Source organism: Heteronotia binoei, chromosome 3 (genome assembly GCF_032191835.1).
Source record: "Heteronotia binoei isolate CCM8104 ecotype False Entrance Well chromosome 3, APGP_CSIRO_Hbin_v1, whole genome shotgun sequence".
In the NCBI taxonomy this organism is placed as follows: domain Eukaryota; kingdom Metazoa; phylum Chordata; class Lepidosauria; order Squamata; family Gekkonidae; genus Heteronotia; species Heteronotia binoei.
In genome coordinates, this window is record NC_083225.1 from 22,529,183 (window position 1) to 22,550,879 (window position 21,697).

The 21,697-nt window shown below is 50.0% G+C and overlaps 1 protein-coding gene across 1 annotated transcript in view; it reads right to left on the reverse strand.

The window, feature by feature from the left end:
• DGKH (diacylglycerol kinase eta) overlaps window positions 1–12,896 on the reverse strand; it is a 121,943-nt gene extending 109,047 nt beyond the window's left edge. The window contains exon 1 of the mRNA XM_060233578.1: window positions 12,799–12,896. The gene's annotated coding sequence lies outside the window, so the exon portion shown is untranslated. The remainder of the gene's footprint in view (window positions 1–12,798) is intronic.
• Between the last annotated feature and the right edge of the window lie 8,801 nt (window positions 12,897–21,697).

Sequence of the window (21,697 nt, forward strand, 5' to 3'; positions counted from 1 at the left end):
ACGTGTTGAAAGAATAATTGAGCTAGTTTCTTAGCCGTGGGTATTTGGGAGCATGGGATGAAGTGCACTTGTTTAGAAAAGGCGTCCACTACTATGAGAATTACGGTTTTTCCCTGGGAAGGAGGGAGTTCCACAATAAAATCCAGGGACACCACCGACCAAGGTCGGGCTGCTGTCTCCAGTGGTTGTAATAGTCCCGGTGGTTTTCCCCTTCGTCTTTTAGCCATTAGACAAATTGGGCAAGAGGCTACATGCGCAGATATGTCTCTTTTCATAAACGGCCACCAAAATTGTCTATTCAGTAGGTGCAGGGTTTTGACATACCCAAAATGTCTGGCTATCTTGTTGTCATGACAGGATTGCAGTACTTCTTTTCTAAGGATCTCTGGTACGTAAAGTTTATTGTCCTTGTACCAGAAGCCTCCCTCCCCCTTTTTCATCCTCTCCGGTATTGCATCCCCTTCTTTTTTCTACCTCTTTAATCAGCCTTTGCCCCACCCACTGCTCTTTGGGTTTTTCGTGCTTTAACTGTGAGTGGGTGGTCACAGCTCCCCCCAAGTGGCTGGGGGAGATTAACGAATTGATCACTTCCTCTCTTTGGCTGTTGTGCTGGGGGAAGCATGGTAGAGCGTCCACTAGGAAATTCTTAGACCCCAGGATATGTTTCAGCTTGAAATAAAATTTAGTGAAGAACCCTGCCCACCTGATTTGCTTCCGAGTTAGTTTTCGACGGCCTGTTAGGGCTTCCAAATTTTTATGGTCTGTCCATATCTCAAACAGGACCCTCGCTCCTTCTAGCCAAGATCTCCATGTCTTTAACGCGAAGGTTACCGCGAAGGCTTCTTTGTCTCACACTGACCAGTTCCTTTGGTCTTGGGAAAATTTTTTGGAGATGTAAGCGCAAGGTATTTGGGAACCCCCCCACCCCCATCGGGTTGCAGTAGGATTGCCCCCACAGCAACATCACTGGCGTCGCATTGGATCACAAAGGGTTTTAATTCATTGGGGTGGATCAGGATGGGTTCACTGGTAAACAGTCTTTTTAATTTGGTGAACGTCTCTTGACAGCTTTCTGTCCAATTCAACTTGGCTCCCGGCCGCTTGGCCTCGGGACCTTTCCCTTTCGTTTTAACAAGGTCAGTCAAGGGGAGCGTTGTGTGGGCGAACCCCTGTAAAAAATTACGATAAAAATTTGCAAATCCAATGAAGGATTGGAGCTGTCTACGTGTCCTTTGGGGTTCCCAATCTAGCACCACTTGTATTTTGGTTGCGTCCATCGCCAAACCCTTTCCCAACACTCTGTAGCCCAGGTAATCCAATTCCATCTTATGCAACTCACACTTGGATAGTTTCGCATACAGTTGATTCTCATAAAGGGTTGCTAACACTTCCTTCACCAATTTCATGTGTGAGGGGAGGTCTTTTGAATAAATAATTATATCATCCATCAGGCTAGTAGACCTTCTGGGGCCCCAAACCTTTGGGGTTATGAACAGTCGCTGTAGGTGCAGCGGGGAGCCTCTCGCAGCTGGCCTCCTCCCATTGGCCCTGCTGGCTGGGGCTGATGGGAGTTGTAGGCAAAAAAAATCTGGAGAGCTACGGTTGCTCTAGATGCACTACAAGATTTATAAATAAACGTTAGCAATTGCAACGTACGTAGTGAACACTGAATGCATGCACGTAGGAACGTGACATAATCCCGTGATGCTTCACCATCTCGCAGGTGGAGAGAAATAGTCTCAAAAAAGAAGGGACGGTGGCTCAGTGGTAGAGCATCTGCTCGGGAAGCAGAAGGTCCCAGGTTCAATCCCTGGCATCTCCAAAGAAAGGTCCAGGCAAACAGGCATGAAAAACCTCAGCTTGAGACCCTGGAGAGCCGCTGCCAGTCTGAGGAGACAATACTGACTTTGATGGACCAAAGAGGGTCTGATTCAGTATAAGGCAGCTTCATATGTTCATAAGTCCCGGGCACTCCAAAGCACTAGGATACTCCAGTGTGCTGCTGATCTGCCAGGCACGGCTGGATTGAGGATAAAACGGTGGAGGGGAGAAGAACATCGGCCACTTTGGGTCCCCCCTGTGGAAGGCAGCTGCACAGACAAGGATGGGTGGGAAGCCCCTCCTCCTCCTTTACAAAACAAAGGGGCCATCAGAGGCAGGGTGGGGCAGTGGTTGGAGTGTGATCATGACGAGGGTCTATGAAGCCTAGGCTGGAATCCCACCTCTGCCACAGCAGTTTGCTGGGTGACCTTGGGCCAGTTACACATGCTCTGCCTCGCCTTCCTCACAAAAAAGGACGATTGCTCTTGTTGTTGCTTCATCCAGTATTTCTGCAGAACCACCCATGCAGGCTTCAAGCTCCTGTTACATTCCGGGAGCACAGCAAGCGGACAAGCCTCTAGTATTGACTAAATCCCATCCGCTTCCCTTATGTGGAAAGTTGTCTGCAATTCCTCCACGCAGCATCAGTTTGGGACCAAGGTGAACGTGCAAAAGGAGCTTCAGCCTCTCCCACCACTGTTACTAGAAATGGAGAGCTCTTTAGCACTCTGAAGAAGGCATGAAGTCACACTGAACTCTGAAACTTTTCACAGACTGGAGCTTCCAGTAGGCCCCGTAAGAAGAGCCCTGTAAGCTCTTGGAGGATTGGCTACATCAGGGGGTTGTGTGGCCTGCTACAAAAAAGCCCTGTGTTCTCTGCCATGGAGCTGTGAATACATTTAATGTTAAAGTAGTTTAAAAGAAGCTTATCTCCCAGGAAACATCATTATGCTTGCTTCGGGTGGCAAATTAACAAGCATTGCCTTTATGTTACGGCGTTCCACAGAGCACCGTCGTTCTGGATCTGTCCTATTTAAGACCTGCCTGCAACTACGAAGAGAGGCTATCTGAAGATTCAAACGCAGGCAGCGCTCTAATGTCAACCAGCTCTACTTCTCCTTTGCAACAAGATCTGCTGAGATAGCGGATGGCCTGAAGGAATGCCTGGAGACACAAACAGACTTGGAGAAGAAGCCCAGCAAACTGGAATTCCATGCCAATTAAAGTGAAGCGCTTTTGACAGAGATAAAACCTAACCAGGGACTGAAGAGCCCATTTTGTGTGTGTGTGTGGTAGCAGTTCATACTTTCCCTATTTATTTGCACTGCTCTTGAATACAAGATGTTATTCTCTGTGGTAGTCCCTTGTTTGACTGTCACTGGGACATGTGCAGCTTCTGACACCACAAAAACGTTTTGATTTTGGCTGACTTGCAGGGCTTTCAGGACGGGCTCCTTTCGGTGTTTCTCACTGATCTGCTGCACTTTACAATGTTGGGTTTTAATATTTTGAAACGCTGTTGCCTGTTTTATGTTGCTGCTTCACCATGATAAATTATGTAATGCTGCTATTTTGATAGTGCACATTTTATTCTTACGGCTACTGTCTATTTAGATTTTAAACTGGATAAAAATATGGAGCAGAGGTCCATCAGTGGCTATTAGCCAGAGAGAGAGAGAGAGAGAGAGTGTATGTGTGTGTGTATATATAGGCCACTGTGTGATACAGAGTGTTGGACTGGATGGGCCACTGGCCTGATCCAACAGGGCTTCTCTTATGTTCTTATATGACACAGAGTGTTGGACTGGATGGGCCACTGGCCTGATCCAACATGGTTTCTCTTATGTTCTTCTGTGACACAGAGTGTTAGACTGGATGGGCCACTGGCCTGATCCAACAGGGCTTCTCTTATGTTCTTATATGACACAGAGTGTTGGACTGGATGGGCCACTGGCCTGATCCAACATGGTTTCTCTTATGTTCTTCTGTGACACAGAGTGTTAGACTGGATGGGCCATTGGCCTGATCCAACAGGGCTTCTCTTATGTTCTTATATGACACAGAGTGTTGGACTGGATGGGCCACTGGCCTGATCCAACATGGTTTCTCTTATGTTCTTCTGTGACACAGAGTGTTAGGCTGGATGGGCCATTGGCCTGATCCAACAGGGCTTCTCTTATGTTCTTATGTGACACAGAGTGTTGGACTGGATGGGCCATTGGCCTGACCCAACATGACCCAACATGGCTCCTCATGTCCTTATATGACATAGAGTGTTGGACTGGAGGGGCCATTGGCCTGACCCAACATGACTTCTCTTATGTTCTTATGTGACACAGTGTTGGACTGGATGGGCCACTGGCCTGATCCAACATGGTTTCTCTTATGTTCTTCTGTGACACAGAGTGTTAGACTGGATGGGCCACTGGCCTGATCCAACATGGTTTCTCTTATGTTCTTCTGTGATACAGAGTGTTGGACTGGATGGGCCACTGGCCTGATCCAACATGGCTTCTCTTATGTTCTTCTGTGACACAGAGTGTTGGACTGGATGGGCCATTGGCTTGATCCAACATGGCTTCTCTTATGTTCTTATGTGACACGGAGTGTTGGACTGGAGGGGCCATTGGCCTGATCCAACATGGCTTCTCTTATGTTCTTATGTGACACAGTGTGTTGGACTGGATGGGCCACTGGCCTGATCCAACATGGTTTCTCTTATGTTCTTCTGTGACACAGAGTGTTAGACTGGATGGGCCATTGGCCTGATCCAACAGGGCTTCTCTTATGTTCTTATATGACACAGAGTGTTGGACTGGATGGGCCACTGGCCTGATCCAACATGGTTTCTCTTATGTTCTTCTGTGACACAGAGTGTTAGACTGGATGGGCCATTGGCCTGATCCAACAGGGCTTCTCTTATGTTCTTATATGACAGAGTGTTGGACTGGATGGGCCACTGGCCTGATCCAACATGGTTTCTCTTATGTTCTTCTGTGACACAGAGTGTTAGGCTGGATGGGCCATTGGCCTGATCCAACAGGGCTTCTCTTATGTTCTTATATGACACAGAGTGTTGGACTGGATGGGCCATTGGCCTTATCCAACAGGGCTTCTCTTATGTTCTTATGTGACACAGAGTGTTGGACTGGATGGGCCATTGGCCTGACCCAACATGACCCAACATGGCTCCTCATGTCCTTATATGACATAGAGTGTTGGACTGGAGGGGCCATTGGCCTGACCCAACATGACTTCTCTTATGTTCTTATGTGACACAGAGTGTTGGACTGGAGGGGCCATTGGCCTGATCCAACATGGCTTCTCTTATGTTCTTATGTGACACAGAGTGTTGGACTGGATGGGCCACTGGCCTGATCCAACATGGCTCCTCTTATGTTCGTATGTGACACAGAGTGTTGGACTGGATGGGCCATTGGCCTGATCCAACATAGCTTCTCTTATGTTCTTATGGCGTTACAATGGTTTTCATTATCTCTGTAAACCTCCTTTGTAACACTGAGAGTAATATTATGCACACAAACCCTCTAACTATAACTGGGAATTATTCTCGAATATTATGTAATTATACAAAAATATTTTTTACAAAATCTAACCGAACTGATCAGCAGTTATTGTTACCTCCCATTCCCAGGTACAGGCACCCACCTCTGGAACAAGTAGCTGACATTTTGATCATGAAAAACTATGCTGGATCAGGCACTGGAAGACCTCGTCTTGCTTACAGACTCCGCCCCTCCCCTCCACTACATTAGACCACAAAAGAGGCAAAGACCAAGGATTCAAACCTTAAGACTCATCCAGGCAACACTATGGCTGTGTCCGCACATCACTGGATATTCCCATGTTGCTGTGCTATAGGAACAATTTGCAACTGGGTTTTCCTGTGTGGACATGACAGTTCAGGAGGTCAATGATGAGAAATGTGGATGCTGCCTATTACAAGACTGTTTCACATCAGGCCCGCCTTCCATCACCTGCCAATAACTCCCTCAGCCACTGGAAGGGGCCACAAGGAAAGACTCCCCCTCAGAGAATAAGCAGGCAAAAGCAGAACCAGGCCAAAACAAGGGAGGTACAGAAACCTCCTGGAATATTCTGCCTCATCTTAGGTTGCAAAATAGTTAAGAAACATCTGGAACCAGAATGCAAACAATTAAATTCATGAGCAAACCTAACATTTATCTTTTATAAGGATTAGGGTAATTCATTTAGCAAAGCGATTTCCCCCCCTCCCGCAACCCCCCCCCCCAAACCTGGTATTACAGCAATTGCTTAATATTTATTCTTTGATGCTCTAGCAAATGTAAATTACATAAAATACTTGGAAACATCGACGGGGGAGGGGGGACAACCCTCGATTTAGTCCCAATGGATGCTCAGGGATTGCTGCAAGACCAGCGAGGGCTGCTGTACGTACCAGGTAGGAACGCTGACCGCTGTGCGGTCAAGATATGTGTAAATGGAGAGCTGGCCTCAAAACCCCACAGGGGTATATCTGACTTCAAAAGGGGAAACTTCTAAGAAAGGAACCAGGGACTGGTGAGAAGGAAAAATGGGAAAGTCCAGATGCTCTTTGATGTGCATCGGGCTGTTCAGAGGGGATTAATGTTCCAAAGGTTTTAACTGATTATTGGAATTTCATTTTTAAGCCTCCTCAGTTACAATATTAAAGTCTGCTGCCAGCCCCAGAGTTCTCTGCATGCATGGTGTTTCATCGCGGTTCAAATACCAGAAGGAGTCTTCTCAGGGGAGGGACGATGGCTCAGTGGTAGAGCATCTGCTTGGGAAGCAGAAGGTCCCAGGTTCAATCCCCGGCATCTCCAAAAAAGGGTCCAGGCAAATAGGTGTGAAAAACCTCAGCTTGAGACCCCGGAGAGCCGCTGCCAGTCTGAGAAGACAATACTGACTTTGATGGACCGAGGGTCTGATTCAGTAGAAGGCAGCTTCATGTGTTCATATGTTCATTCGGCCTCCCTACCAAAAGAGTTACAGCAGCACCAGATGAAGAAGCAACACTGGGCAAAATGCCGCCACCAACCAAAATGCCGTTGTCGCCCCAAAGAGGAGCCAAAGCAGCTTGAACTGTCCTCCTCCCCTGCATTTTACCCTGGCAGCAACCCTGCAAGGCGGGCACGGATGAGAGGGTGCCGCTGGCCTATATCGGTCACCCAGCAAACCGGGATTCAAACTCTCCCCGACCCTACCCAGACATTCCAACTGCTACACCACACTGGCTCAGGTAGTTCAAGGAACCTCCTCTGTTTTGCAATGGAGGAGACATTGCCTGCTCTCCCTGCAGTGGGGGCCCAAGTGGCTCACAGCTCTCTCCTGCCCTCCATGGGGTCCCACAACCCTCCCACGGCAAGGTGCGGTAGGCCGAGAGGGTGTCATTGAGCCATGGTCCCTCAGCAAGCTTCCAGCCCAGAATGGGGATCCGATCATGCACCCACGTGGGCTCCGATAGCTCAGGGAAGCCGTTAAGCCTCTTCCTTTTGTGACAGAGGGGATTTTGAGACGTCTGGCTTCATTTTCTGATGAGTTACGCCTGCCGCAAACAGGTTGCCACAATTGCAAACAGCAATGGGGTGGTAGTTTTCCGGAGCTTGTCTGGGCCAGTATTACTTTCATCTTTGGCAGTGAAACTGCCACCGTCCTGAACTTGGTAGTCAGTTTCCAAACCCTTACCGTTATTTTCTGATTTACCAGGCATAGCAAATAACCTTAGCCCCACGGCAAATGGCAAGGGGACGTCCTGAGAACCAAGGGCCAAGATCTGCATGTCTGCCACGACAACTCCCACAATCATCCGGAACCTGATGGTCAATGTTGATGCTCCCAGCTTTCTTTCCCTAGGAGTTCCACGTACCACAGAGGGACAAGTAAGTAAGTAAGTAAATTTTTATTTATACCCCGCCCTCCCCGCGAAGGCAGGCTCAGGGCGGCTTACAGGACATGATACGAAATCATGATATCACAATAACAGATAAAATCAATAACAATATAAGTACAAAGATTTCAGGTTTTCACGGCTGGTAACATCATTAGGGTTTGTAGAATCTTTCGGGATCAAGTGCCGTGTTCTACTGGAGAAAGTTTTCCTTCCAGACGTTTCGTTCTCAGCTGCGGAGAACATCCACTGGCCCCACTCAATGCACAGCAGCCAAGAAGGTCTGAGCGCCTGCTCCGGCTGCAACGCCACTGAGGATGTTCTCCGCAGCTGAGAATGAAACGTCTGGAAGGAAAACTTTCTCCAGTAGAACACGGCACTTGATCCCGAAAGATTCTACAAACCCTAATAATATAAGTACAAATATAAATTAATTATAAAAAAGTTAAAACAATACAGTGGTGCTGTTTATCCGGCAGCGTAATATTTATTCTGGTTACATCTTAAAAGCTTCTTGGAAGAGGGCAGTTTTGCAGGCCCTGCGGAACTGACTGAGGTCCCGCAGGGCCCGCAACTCCTCCGGTAGCTGATTCCACCATTGGAGGGCTTTTATAGAGAAGGCCAGCTCCCTGGTCGCTTTAAGTTTGGCCTCCTTAGGCCCAGGGATTTCCAAAAGATTTTGTGAACTGGAGCGCAGTGCTCTCTGGGGAACATATGGAAAGAGGCGGTCTCTGAGGTAAGTAAGACACCTTTCATTATAGTCTGGGTTAACTCTCCCCCAGGGGTTCAGCAATCATATGAATCCACAGTAATCGAAATGCAGATAGGACTGAATCTGGCTACCTTCTCCTGTCAATCTCTGCTAATTCCCCTCCTTACTAGCATCCTCATCCTTTGTACGCAGGCGTCCTACAATCCCCAGTGGTCAAAGGGAACCCATTTTTCATGAGGGGAAAAAGCGGTTCGATCCAGCCCACCGAATGCAGATCACGTATCAGCTCGAATCCAGCTGTGCTATGAAAATGAACTATGAAATAACACCAACGTGTTAACAGGCAGAGTCAAGAAATCCGTCACAAGCAAGCAAGCTCGAAGTCCTGCCTAAACAAGAACGGTGCAGGTTCTATTCAAACAAATGTAAACTGGCAATAAAGCAAACATATCGATAAGGACAAACAATATGCACATGTTGAAATCAGGACTTGAAAAATCCCAGGCACCAAGTTGCCATGGCACCTAGATATTTCATGATGGTGCCTAGTATGTTTTTGTGGCAGCAATAATCAAAAAATATGGTCAGTCATGACTTCAAATTCTGAAATATGAAACTGCTAAGAGTTCACTCCATTTGCCCAATCGCTTCCTCTTACTTCCATATCTTTTTCTAATCGTCTTTTCTCAGTCTTCTTAATCCTCGTTGGAAGAGCTGTCAACTATCGCTAAACCATTGGTCCACAACAAAACCGTGCAAAAACTACACTACAAGCTAACAAACAGGAGGAGGAGATAATTATTGGATTTATACCCTGCCCTTCACTCGAGAGTCTCAGAGCGGCTTACAATCTCCTTTCCCTTCCTCTTCCCCACATCAGGCACCCTGTGAGATTGGCGGGGCTGAAAGAGCTCTCAGAGAACTGAGGCTGATCCAAGGCCACTCCAGCATGTGGAGGAGGAATGCAGACTCAAGCCCAGTTCTCCCAGATTAGAGTCCACCACGCTTAACCACTACACCAAACTGGAAGGGTTGTGGCTCCATAGCAAAGCACCTGCTTCGCATGCAGAAGGTCCCCGTTTCAACCCTCGGCATCTGCAGTTAAAAGATCTGGCTGTGGCTGATGCGGAAGCCATTCACTGAGACCCTGGAGAGCTGCTGTCAGTCTGAGCAGACAAGACGGGCCTTGATGGATCGATTGTCTGATTCAATATAAGACAGCTTCTTGTTTTCATGTACACACTTGCCTCTCTATTGTTTTTTATGGTGTAAAACTTGAGTATGACTTACTATTCTTGAGCAGGTCTGTGCCTGTTTTAGATCCTGGATCTAAGCCACTAGAGCACTAGCTGTGCAAAATAAGTCTCAGATACCTATAAATCAAACCCAACAGCTACTATGGCCAAGATTTGCAACTGCTGTTCTCTGTTAACATTCACACAGTTCCATCAAGAAAACGGCACAGCATCTTTTATGCCAAGTGCTAAAGTGCTCCAGTCATTTTTCTCTCACCGAAAGGCTGCATCCAAAGGCTCGCTCTCAGACACACACACACAAACGCAGAGGCACTTTTATTACGTGCTAAACCCACAACACAGCTCATGGTAAACAAAAATGAATTTGTCCAAAAACCATTAACAAATGTGCATTTTCGCAGCCACTTAAGATACTTCCACTCTGAAAATATCTGCAGCTAGAATGAGCACTATTTATTTATGTTGTTCTAACTATTTGCACAGGAATTGCTACAAACACCAGACTTCAAAACATGACTGAACACACCACACACATCTAAAGGACAGGCGGTGTGGGGGGGGGGGGGTAACTGGCATGTTACTGGAAGGGCCTTCCCAGAGTGGCCCCTTAGAGCCAACAAGATCCCCAGGGGAGAAGCTCTCAAGAGCCAAAGTCCATTCCCTGAAAATCTTGAGGGTCTCTAGCTGCTCTACTGCAGACCAGCAGGGCTGCCCCCAGAAGAGGGAGTAGGTGGGGGCGTGCATGTTTGCCCACTTGCTCTGCCCAGAGACACCCATGGAGACCCTTGTGAAATCCCCACCCCCAGGTCACCCAGGGTCAGGGGGCACCTTCACCTCCATGCAGAACTGCCCACGATGCAACATTTCACTCCCCCCCCCCCACAAGAGCAAATGGCAACTATAATGTTTTACATCTGACCTGCAGACGTACTACAGGAGGAAATGTACCAGTTCCTTTCCCATTAGGGCTCATTCCCTTAAAAGTCACTATGCTTCCTTCACAGCTCTAACCTGGATTCTCAGCCACACTGGCAGAACGTTAATAGCTGCATATAATTAAGGCTTCTACAAATAAAAAAACAAATAGCTGATCACTGATACCACAAAATCCTGAACTGTTTGCAATCTACCTATTCTAAATAGGGGTCCATTCATGTTAAAACCATTCAAATGTGTGCGTTTGTGTGTGTGTGTGCTCACTGAGCTTCGCGGCATCCCAACTGAGAAGCCGCTAACCCTTTCTTTGCGAGTTTCTTCAGTCATAAATCCTGTTTGTTTTCTCAGGTTGTTTTCAGAAAGGATCAAATGTTGACACTTCTATTTAAGAACAACCTGTGACTGTAAAGCTCTCCCATAAAACCTCCGTTGAGCAAACGATGAACAAGGCAGCAGTCGTTTCCCGCCAATCCCGTCTATCGCAAAAGGGCTGAGCAGGTGCCAGGCATCTCTGATACCGAAAGCCCCCCCCCGCCCCGCCGCCTCTTCTCCTTCCCTGCCACCAACTCATCCCCTACAGCCAGCTACCTGTCCGCTTTATTGGTCCCCTACAGCCAGCTACCTGTCTGCTTCATCTGTGCCTGCCTGTCTTCCCAGGGGGTATCCAGAGCCGCTTCCATCACTCTCCTCCGTTTTACCCTAACAACAGCCCTGTCAGGTAGAGTCAGCTGAGAATGGAATGGGTGTGGCCTACAGCAACCTCATGAGCACCGGGACTCAAACCTGGGTCTCCAAGCTCTGAAGCTCCAGCCACTGCCCCACCCTGGTTTTGGGGGGGGTGACTGCCATTCAGGTGTGTGGTGGCGAGTCGCCCAGGGGCGTGGCCCAGACAGGCCCTCTCTCCAAGGCCCAAACAATCCTGGGAAGCAGCCAATCAAAGTGTGGAGGCTGGCCGCGCTGGGGAGCCTACCCAGGGTCACCCTGCAGGGCCTCCGGTCATTTTCATGGAGTTCCCCCCTCTCAGTGCTGCAGTCCTAAGCTCTGCTCACAACCCGAGTTCAATCCCTGGCGGAAGCTGGGTTCAGGTACCCAATTGGAGGTCGACTCAGCCTTCCATCCTTCCAAGATGGGTCAAATCAGTCCCCAGCTTGCCGGGGGGCGGGGGGGGGGGGGAAGCATAGATGACTGGGGAAGGCAATGGCAAACCACCCCGTCAAAAGTCTGCCGTGAAAACATTGGGAGAGCACCGTCACCCCAGGGTGGGAAAGGACTGCACAGGGGGGGGCTTTCCTTCCTTTTCTAGAAGCTGGGGGCTATCCTCAGGTTTGGAGGGAGGTCCACCTTGCCTGCCCATGGGCTTAAGCTCTGGGTTTCTGGCTTGGTCACGCCGAGCATTAGCCATCTTCTCCACCCAAGCCACCCCATGGGCCCTGTGGGGAGAGGGAAACTGCCCCAGGACGGCCTCCCGCCCCGCTTGGCCCTTCTCACGTCCCTACGTGGCTCTGGGAGCCGCGAAGGGCCCAGCTGCGGGGAGGGGGGGCCGGGAGAGCGAAAGGCCTGGCCGGGAGAGGCTGCAGAGCCCCTTGCAGGAGCCAAGAAAGCCCCCCCCCCGCATGCGGTGCCCTCAGGCTGGCCCCTGGCAGAGGCGTGCCGCCCCCCCCACCCTGCCACACATGGAGGGGGGGGGCTGCTGGGGTTTTGCTGGAGAAGGGGAAGCTGCCAGGAGGAGCCCCTGCCCTGCCCTGGCCGCCCCCCGGCCCTCCTTTGCCCACCAGCAGCAGCAGCAGCAGCGCGGAGCGCCGCCGGCCTCGATCCTTCTTGCCCCGTCGGGGCTTCTGCCCCAGCAGCGCTCCCCGGAGCGGAGGCGCCTTCTGCGGGGCGGAAGAGCGGAGCCCCAGCGGCGGAGAGGGAAGGGAGCCACAAGCGGCGCCCCCCCCCCCCCCGAGCCCGGGAGAGAAGGAAGGAGAGAGGGAGGGAGGGAGCCCCGTCCGTCCATCCATCCCAGGCGCCCCTGGCAGGCAGCCTCCTCCTCCTCCTCCTCCTCCGGGCGGCCGCCCCGTCGCCTTGCTGGCCCCAGGCGTCCCCGGGCCCGTGGCTCGGTGGGGGCGGGCGGGCGGGCGTGCCCTGCGAGGGGCTCGGCGGTGCCGCTGCGCCCTCCTTACCTTGGAGCGGAGCTGGCCGGAGGTGGAGACTTTGCGGATGAGCTTCTGGGGCCCCTCGTGCTCCGCCTCGCTGTCCGAAGATTCCTCGCCCGCCGCCGCCCCCGAACGCCCCTCCGCCATCCCCGCCCGCCCGCCGGCCCGGAGCACCAGCAGCAGCAGGCGGCGGCGGCGGGGAGGGAGGAAGCGCACGCGAGTCCGGCCCGCCGGCGCTGGCCGCTCCCTCCTCCTCCTGCTGCTGCTGCTGCTGCCGGGGCGGGGACGGGGAGGAGGCGCCACCACCAGCAGGCCCCGCCGGAGGAGGAGCCCGCCCGGCCCGGCCCTGTCGCCATCTTCCACCCACCCGCCTCCTCCGCTGCTGCTGCTGGGCGGAGGGGGTCTCCAACCCCACGGGAGGGGGGAGCCAGGCCCGGCCCGGACATTTGGGGCGCTGCTCTCCCAGCCCGGGAGCCATTCCGGAGATCTCCAGGCCCTCCCGGAAGGCTGCTGGCAACCCCACCACTTGGGGGCTCTGGGCATGCCACCCTCCAGGCGGAGGCTGGAGATCTTCCCCTCTCACCCCGGAGCCTCCACGGACACGGAGCCCCGGCATGCCCAGCTGGACCCACCCCCTCAGGGAATGGCTACTGCGGAGGGCGGGCCCTGGGGCCCTGAAGTCCCGCCCCTAAGCCCCGCCCTCCTCAGGCTCCGCCCCAAAACCCCCAGCTGCTTCCCAACTGGCTGGGTGAACAGGGGGGCACCTGTGTAGGCCTAGCCCCTTGGGGAGTGGCCCACCTGCCCAAGCTGTGAGTTCAGGTCAGAGAGAGGGATGCCCCTTGGGAAGGCAGCCCCTTTGGAGAAGCCCCCAACATGGTGCCTGTGGGGGCCTGCCCAAAGTTGGGGGGGGCTGCGTTATGGTCTCCCTTCAGGCAGACAGGGTGGGGGAGCTGACAGTGTGCCCCCAGAGCCTTCTTCAAGGGACATGGTTATGTCTTCTCACAGCCTGTTGCAGCCGGTGCGGAACAAGCAGGGACTGTTAATCTGGAAGAAGAGCTGCTGCTTCTGAATTTGTGGGACTCAGATTGCACTTGCCGCATTAGAAAGCCAACTAAGGCTCCAGAAGTCCTACATGCAAGATCCTAAACTGAAGGAACTTTATATGTTTGAATGAGTTCATAAGAACCTCAGAGAAGCCATGTTGGATCAGGCCAATGGCTCATCCAGTCCAACACTCTAGGTCACACAGTGGCCAAAAAAACCCCAGGCGCCATCAGGAAGTCCATCAATGGGGCCAGGACACTAGAAGCCCTCCCACTGTTCTCACCCTCCCCCCCAAGCACCAAGAATACAGAGCATCACTTGCCCCAGACAGAGAGTTCCAACAATATGCTATTTTAATAAAATATATTCAAATTACAAACAAGTGCTTGTGCGCATTTAGCTCAACTATAAAATTATTCCTTTCCCAACCAGTTGTAACATGCTGCTAAGGCCACCTTCTGTATAAATCGATGGTGCGGTCTCATTTGGAGTACTGTGTGCAGTTCTGGTCGCTGCACCTCAAAAAGGATATTATAGCATTGGAGAAAGTCCAGAAAAGGGCAACTAGAATGATTAAAGTTTTGGAACACTTTCCCTATGAAGAAAGGTTGAAATGCTTGGGGCTCTTTAGCTTGGAGAAACGTCGACTGCGGGGTGACATGATAGAGGTTTACAAGATTATGCATGGGATGGAGAAAGTAGAGAAAGAAGTCCTTTTCTCCCTTTCTCACGATACAAGAACTCGTGGGCATTCGATGAAATTGCTGAGCAGACAGGTTAAAACGGATAAAAGGAAGTCCTTCACCCAAAGGGTGATTAACATGTGGAATTCACTGCCACAGGAGGTGGTGGCGGCCACAAGCATAGCCACCTTCAAGAGGGGTTTAGATAAAAAATATGGAGCAGAGGTCCATCAGTGGCTATTAGCCACAGTGTGTGTGTGTGTATATAAAAAATTGCCACTGTGTGACACAAGTGTTGGACTGGATGGGCCATTGGCCTGATCTAACATGGCTTCTCTTATGTTCTTATGTTCTGTCATGGAGCAGTGGAAATGCAGCAAATGTTACACCAGTTTTTAAAAATGACATCAAGGGAATGACAGGGCAGTTTGCCTAACTTCTGTGTCAAGCAAACGAATGGAAAGGCACATTGAAGGACAAAGCCTGCTTGAAGAAAATCAGCATGGCTTCCACAAAGAGAAGTTCTGCCTCACCAACCTTTTGGAGTTCTTTGAGCGGTTTAACAAGCATGTGGATGAAGGTAATCCGGCAGACATCGTAAACTTGGACTTCTGAAAGGTCTTCAATTTAGCAGTCATGGAATATGAGACACTTCTCCAGTGGAGGGAAGCGAGAGGACAGTTGGGTCCCACAAAGACCAGGACCAGAACCAGTGCTATAATTTGTAGGTAAATGATCTGGAAATAGGTGAGAAATATAGTGACTGGGTGTGAGGATGATATAAAACTGTTTGGGATGGAGAATAGTGAAGACCCCGAGGCAGACTGTGAAGCACCAGTTACTTTTAATGCTGATGTTCTGACTGTTGTAGCTGCATTTAAATTACTTAACGGATTTCGTGGTGTGGTTATCAGACCCTGCTTGCAGGGAAGGCGGGATACAAATGGAATTAAATAAATAGATCAACGCTCCAGAAAGATACTCTCTTAACAGGGTAAATTGGCAACTACGTGGCAAGTTCAGTGCAGGTGGAAGATGATGACATCGGAGGGAATCCAGAAGGACCCTCTAACTTTAAAAGTCTGCTGACAGGGTGTGACCTGGAGAGGCCTGAGAAGAGATCTTGGAAGCACAGCAGGTAGCTCAGTGGAAATGCTGGTCAGTGCAACAGCTGTGGCTCCATGTTGGGGATAATTGGGAAAGGGAATGAATACAGCCAACAGTGTAATGTTCTAATAGAAAGCCACAATAGGAACATATGAACCTTCAGTCCATCAAAGTCAGTCTTGTCTCCTCAGACTGGCAGCAGCTCTCCAGGGTCTCATGCTGAGGTTTTTCACACCTATTTGCCTGGACCCTTTTTTTTTAGTTGGAGATGCCGGGGATTGAACCTGGGACCTTCTGCTTATCAAGCAGATGCTCTACCACTGAGCCACCATCCCTCCCCATTTTAATATGGTCTTCTGAGGCATGCTGGAGGCTGTGTCTCAAGAAACACATTGCAGAACTGGGGAAAGTACAGAAGATGGCAGCTCGGTTCAGGGGCTGGGGGACCTTTTCTATGAGGAAAGGCTAAAGAGGCTGCAGCTTCTCGGGTTAAAGTCTGCTAAGAGCTTTATAAATGTACGATAGATAGAGCTTTATCATGATAGAGCTTTATAAATTTACTGGGGAAAATAATAATAATAATAATAATAATAATAATAATAATAATAATAATAATAATAATAATTTGTATCCTGCCCTCCCCGCCGAGGCAGGCTCAGGGCGGCTAACAGCATCAGTCAATATAACAGATAATACAATACTTTAACAGTAGGTAACAATTAATTAAAATTCTAAAAACAGTAAAACAATAAAATTAACATCTAGGTGCTATTCTGACAGATAACAAAATAATTTAAGCAGTCTCTCAGTTTTTAGTCGGTGAAGGCTTCACTAAAAGGAAGGTCTTGCAGGCCCTGCGGAATCGGTCAAAGTCCCGCAGGGCCCGCACTTCCTCCGGGAGCTGGTTCCACAGGTGTGGGGCCACAACAGAGAAGGCCCGAGTGCGGGTACTCTGCAGTTTTGCTTCCTTTGGCCCAGGAATAGTCAACAGGTCCTTCCCTGCTGACCTCAGTGCTCTCTGGGGTTCATATGGGGAAAGACGGTCCCTCAGGTAGGCAGGTCCTCGGCCATATAGGGCTTTAAAGGTAATGACCAGCACTTTGTAACGGATACGGTACATAACTGGCAGCCAGTGCAGTCCGCGTAGCCCTGGCTGTATGTGCTCCCATTTTCGGAGCCCCAATAACAGCCTAAGAAAAATACAACGGGCTCTAGAAAGAGGCTCTGGGTGAGTGCCCCCTTGCTGTCTTCCCATCCACCCAAGTGAAGCCATTAACACCCCCCCACACACACACACACCTCCAGGAGAGCTGATCCCTGCCATCTGGAGAACAGCTGTAATTCTGAGTGATCCCAAGCCCTCACCTGGAGATTGACAACAGTGGTTCCCGAGGAGGAAAAGGCTGGTTTGGAGGGTGGAATCTATGACATTGTACCTGTCTGAGGTCCCACCGCTCCTCAAAGGCTCCATCCCTCAAGTCAGTTTGTTCAGTGTTCCCAGGCCTGCAGTAGGCGGGAGACATGAGAGTCAGCCAATGGGAACCCAGTGGTGGTGACTGATGTGTGATGGGCCAGTGGTTTGTTGAGTGCATCTGTCAGCAAATGGGAGCGCTCTCTTTGCCCACCACCACAGGGGAATAAATAAAAAAAAAATCTATGATGATGATGTGTGGGGTGGAGAAAGTGGACAGAGAGAACTATGTCCCTTCTCCCGTAAATACTGTCTGGGGCCACCCAATGAAGTTGATAAACATTATCAGGGGTTTGTAGAATCTTTCGGGCCCAAGTGCCGTGTTCTACTGGAGAAAGTTTTTCTTCCAGACGTTTTGTTCTCAGCTGCAGAGAAACGTCTGGAAGAAAGGTCTGGAAGAAAAACTTTCGAAACGTCTGGAAGAAAAACTTTCTCCAGTAGAACACGGCACTTGAGCCCGAAAGATCCTACAAACCCTAATGATGTTACCAGCCGTGAAAACCTGAAATCTTTGATTATCAGGGGTGTCGAACATGCAACCCGGGGGCCGAATCAGGCCCCCAGAGGGCTCCTATCAACCCCCCCAGCAACTGGCTGTCATCTGCTTCCTTCTTCCTCTCTCTTGCTTCCTTCTGTGTAACAGCTTGCTTTGCGAGGCTTGCTCGATCACGCAGGAACTGCAGAGCAAAACCTCTATTTTCTCCATCGGCTGAGGCTGCTTCCTTGGGGAGGAAGGGGGGGGGGGAGGCAGAATTTGTTTTTATTTTATTTTTATTTATTTTAGTAAATTTCTATTCCATCCATTCCCTGTAGGGCTCAGGGAGTACAACATATAATATATAATAAAAAGCCTTTTCTGATTCTCCGCAAGAGGCCTGGTGATGGAGGACTGCTCAGCAGCTGGCACCAGGCAGTGGCAAAGAAGCCCAGGAACCGCAGCGGGTCTGGCAGCAAAGCAGCTCGCATTGAGGAGTTCTAATATTACACTCAGTGCATGGAGAATTCCACAGTTATCTGCTCCCTGGTTTCATGGTAAAGGGAATGTGTGTTGACTCTTTCTTACAAAAGGATGTATTCACGTCCTTGAAAGATGAACATCTGGAACACCAGACAGTGAATACCCAACTATAAGCAAGGTAAAAAGAGAAAGGTAGTCCCCTGTGCAAGCATCAGTCGCTTCCGACTCTGAGGTGATGTCGCCTTCCCCAGTCATCTATACTTTACCCCTAAAAGCAAGCTGGGTACTCATTTTACTGACCTCAGAAGGATGGAAGGCTGAGTCAACCTTGAACTGGATATCTGAACCCCGCTTCCGCTGGGATCGAACTCAGGTCGGGAGCAGAGAGGAGCAAGGAGGGAGGTGGGAAGTAGAACTGGGAGGGGCCGTCGTGGCTCAGTGGAAGAGCCCCCGCTTGGCATATAGAAGGTGCCACCCAGCTTCAATCCGCAGCAGCATCTCCAGTTGAAAGGACCCAGCAGGAAGTGATGGGAAAGACTTCTGCCTGAGGAGATCTTGGGGAGCTGCTGCCAGTCTGAGCAGACAATACCGACCCTGATTCAGCATAAGGCAAGTTCATGTGTGTTCATGGGAGTGTGGATGACATGTAACAAGCAGTTTAAATTCAAGACAGGCTTGGTGTGTTGGCTCAGTAGCTTTCACTCTCAGCTGCAAGAAGTCCCCCAGAGGAAAACTAGTCACCAATTGTGGTTTTCAGACAAAATGGGGGCGGGGCACAGGTGGGCCTGGAAAGCGCACCCTTTTATTGGAAGATCTAAGCTGTGTTGTGACAAAGGCACTTGGCACATGCTTATGCATGCTCTTTTCCAGCAGCTTCATGCCTTGTAGTAACCCCCCTTGAGAAAGGGCAGCCCTGCAGTTCTCCCTGCATCCTCCCCAGCGTTCTCCCTGCATCCTCCCTGGTTCTCCCTGCATTCTCCCCGACCTCTTCTTAGTGAGCAGCCATCCTTGCGGGACGTTTCTCCACGTGCGGCTTGGAACACGTCGCTTTTCAAGAGCTCCAGGGGACATCTCATTCCCCACTAATCAGCTTTGATTGTCCCCAGAAAAGCCTCTGCAACCTGTCCAGCGGGGAAGACTCTTTCTCTGGCTTTGTACCACAGCAAGTAATGGCATCCCATTATTCTGGTCCTTAATGTCATCAAGTCTGCTGCTGCTTTGCTCCTTCGGAGGCAGCGGGCCATTGAGGCCGCTTGCCCATCCATTCCTTTCTCCACCAGGTTTCTCCCAGGGCGATGGGTGGGAAACGCTTATCTTCGAATGATCTGACTTGCGCTTAATGGCCTAGCAGGGCGCTGGCCAGTGGCCCCCCAGCAGCATCACTTTTCAACAAAGAGACGGGTGTCTCCAGCTAGGAGCATCATCGCGCTTTGTGCTTCCGTGCAGCTTCATCTGCTTAGCTCCAGACAGAAATTAGGCTTCAGGGCAGAGGTGTCAAATGCATTCGTTACAAGAGGCAGAGCTGACAAAAATGTCGCTTTGTCAGGCTGGGCCACGCGTGCCGTAAAATTTAACAAAACATATCAGAGATATAAACTTTATCAAGATGATTTCAGATGCCAAATGGCAATAGCAGACTTGATTCGATTAGGTGCGACATGCAAGGGAGTGGTAAAGGTAGCCCCCTGTGCAAGCACCAGTCGTTTCCGACTCTGGGGTGACGTTGCTTTCACAAAGTTTTCACGGCAGACTTTTTACAGGGTGGTTTGCCATTGCCTTCCCCAGTCATCTACACTTTCTCGCCAGCAAGCCGGGGACCCATTTTACTGACCTCGGAAGGATAGAAGGCTGAGTCAACCTTGAGCTGGCTACCTGAACCCAGCTTCTGCTGGGATCGAACTCGTGTCATGAGCAGGGAGCTCAGACTGCAGTACTGCAGCTTTACCACTCTGCGCCACGGGGCTCTTAGGGGAGTAGTAGATGTGGAGATATCATTTGTAATAAGACAGGAAATCAAGGTCTCCGTTTGGTCCAAGAGGCTGCAAAGAATAAATGGATATCAGTTTGAGGAAGCGAGCAGTGACTCAAGAAAACTCATGCCCTGCCACAAATTCTAGTAGTCTTCAAGGTACTTCTGGACTTTGGCTGTTGTAGATTTTCTGGGCTGTGTGGCCATGGTCTTGGCATTGTGATACCCGACGTTTTGCCAGCAACTGTGACTGGCATCCTCAGAGGTGCAACCCAGAAAACTGGAGTTCTCTCTGGGTCAAACTGAGAAGAAGATGGTAGGCATGTAATTTATATCTACTCAGGCAGGTGAGGTAGGGCTGAGTCATTATCTTGTGAGAGTTCCCTGGGTTGCCCAGAGAGGCAGCTCCCAAGGGGAGCTGGGAAGGAGGCAGAGGCAAGATTGGAAGGATAAGCACCACTTGTGTCGTGAACTGGACCTGAGCAGTGTCGTCCACAAGGGGACTTAGAATTTTGGACTTTGTGCAAAAAGCTGTTCAGTTTGCTCAAGCGGAACCAATGAAGCCCTTGCTGTGATCCGCTTGGTTTTGTTTCCCGCTGGGGTTGGCACAACTTGGCAGGAGGTTGGCCAGACCTTCCCGAAGGGCTGAGATTGATCAAGCCTTGTTGTCGTTTCATTCCTTACATTTATTTTGAACATTTTTATTCCACTTTACCACACAGAGTCCATGGGTGGAAGCAATAAAACGTTAAATCAGTTAAAACAGTTAAAATTCAGTGAAGAACACACAAAGCAAGCAACACTAGAAGAAAGGCTAGCGACCATTGCATGCCAGATACGATAGAGGGGGAAGTTCCAAAGTTTTGGTGCTACAACAGGAAGGCCCTTTCTCATGTTGCTGCTTGTCTAGCCTCAGATGACTGGGGTAGGGGGGCAACCAAAACGGGGCCTGCGAATTAGCCAGAGTTAGCTGGTAGGCTTGCCAATCCCCAGGTGGAAGCAGGGGATCCCCCGGTTTGGAGGCCCTCCCCCTGCTTCAGAGTAATCAGAAAGCAGGGGGAGGGGAGGGAAATGTCTGCTGGGAACTCTATTATTCCATATAGAGATTTATTCCCATAGGAAATAATGGAGAATTGATCCACGGGTATCCGGGGCTTTTAGAGGTAGAGGTGTGATGGCCAGAACTTCCTTTGGAGTTCAGTTATGTCACACCCTTGCTCCTGGCTCCACCCCCAAAGTCTCCTGGCTCCATGCCCAAAGTCCCCAGATAGTTCTTGAATTGGACTTGGCAATCCTATTAGCTGGGAAGTTCGTATGTGTGGAGTCCTGACCTAGCTTCTTTTTCGCACTTCCCCGTCTGCATTAATTGTCTGTGTTAGTGATGATCTGGGTCATGTAGACACAGATGCTCCAAGGGTCATGCACTTTCTTCACATCTCTCATACTGCTTCTGGAGCGTGCTCTTGCTAAACTTGAATCTTGATGCTTTATTCGTTACATTTGATTTATAATCCCCTCTCCCCGAAACCAGCTCAAAGGAGGAGACAATTTATAAATATAAAATTTTAAACTATCTAAAATACAACATACAATTAAATAAAAGCAATAAATAACAATAAGATCAATAAAACAGTTAATTTTGATTGACCATCTCTTGCCTTGAAAACCCTGCAGGCTGTCTTAAGTCACCTGTG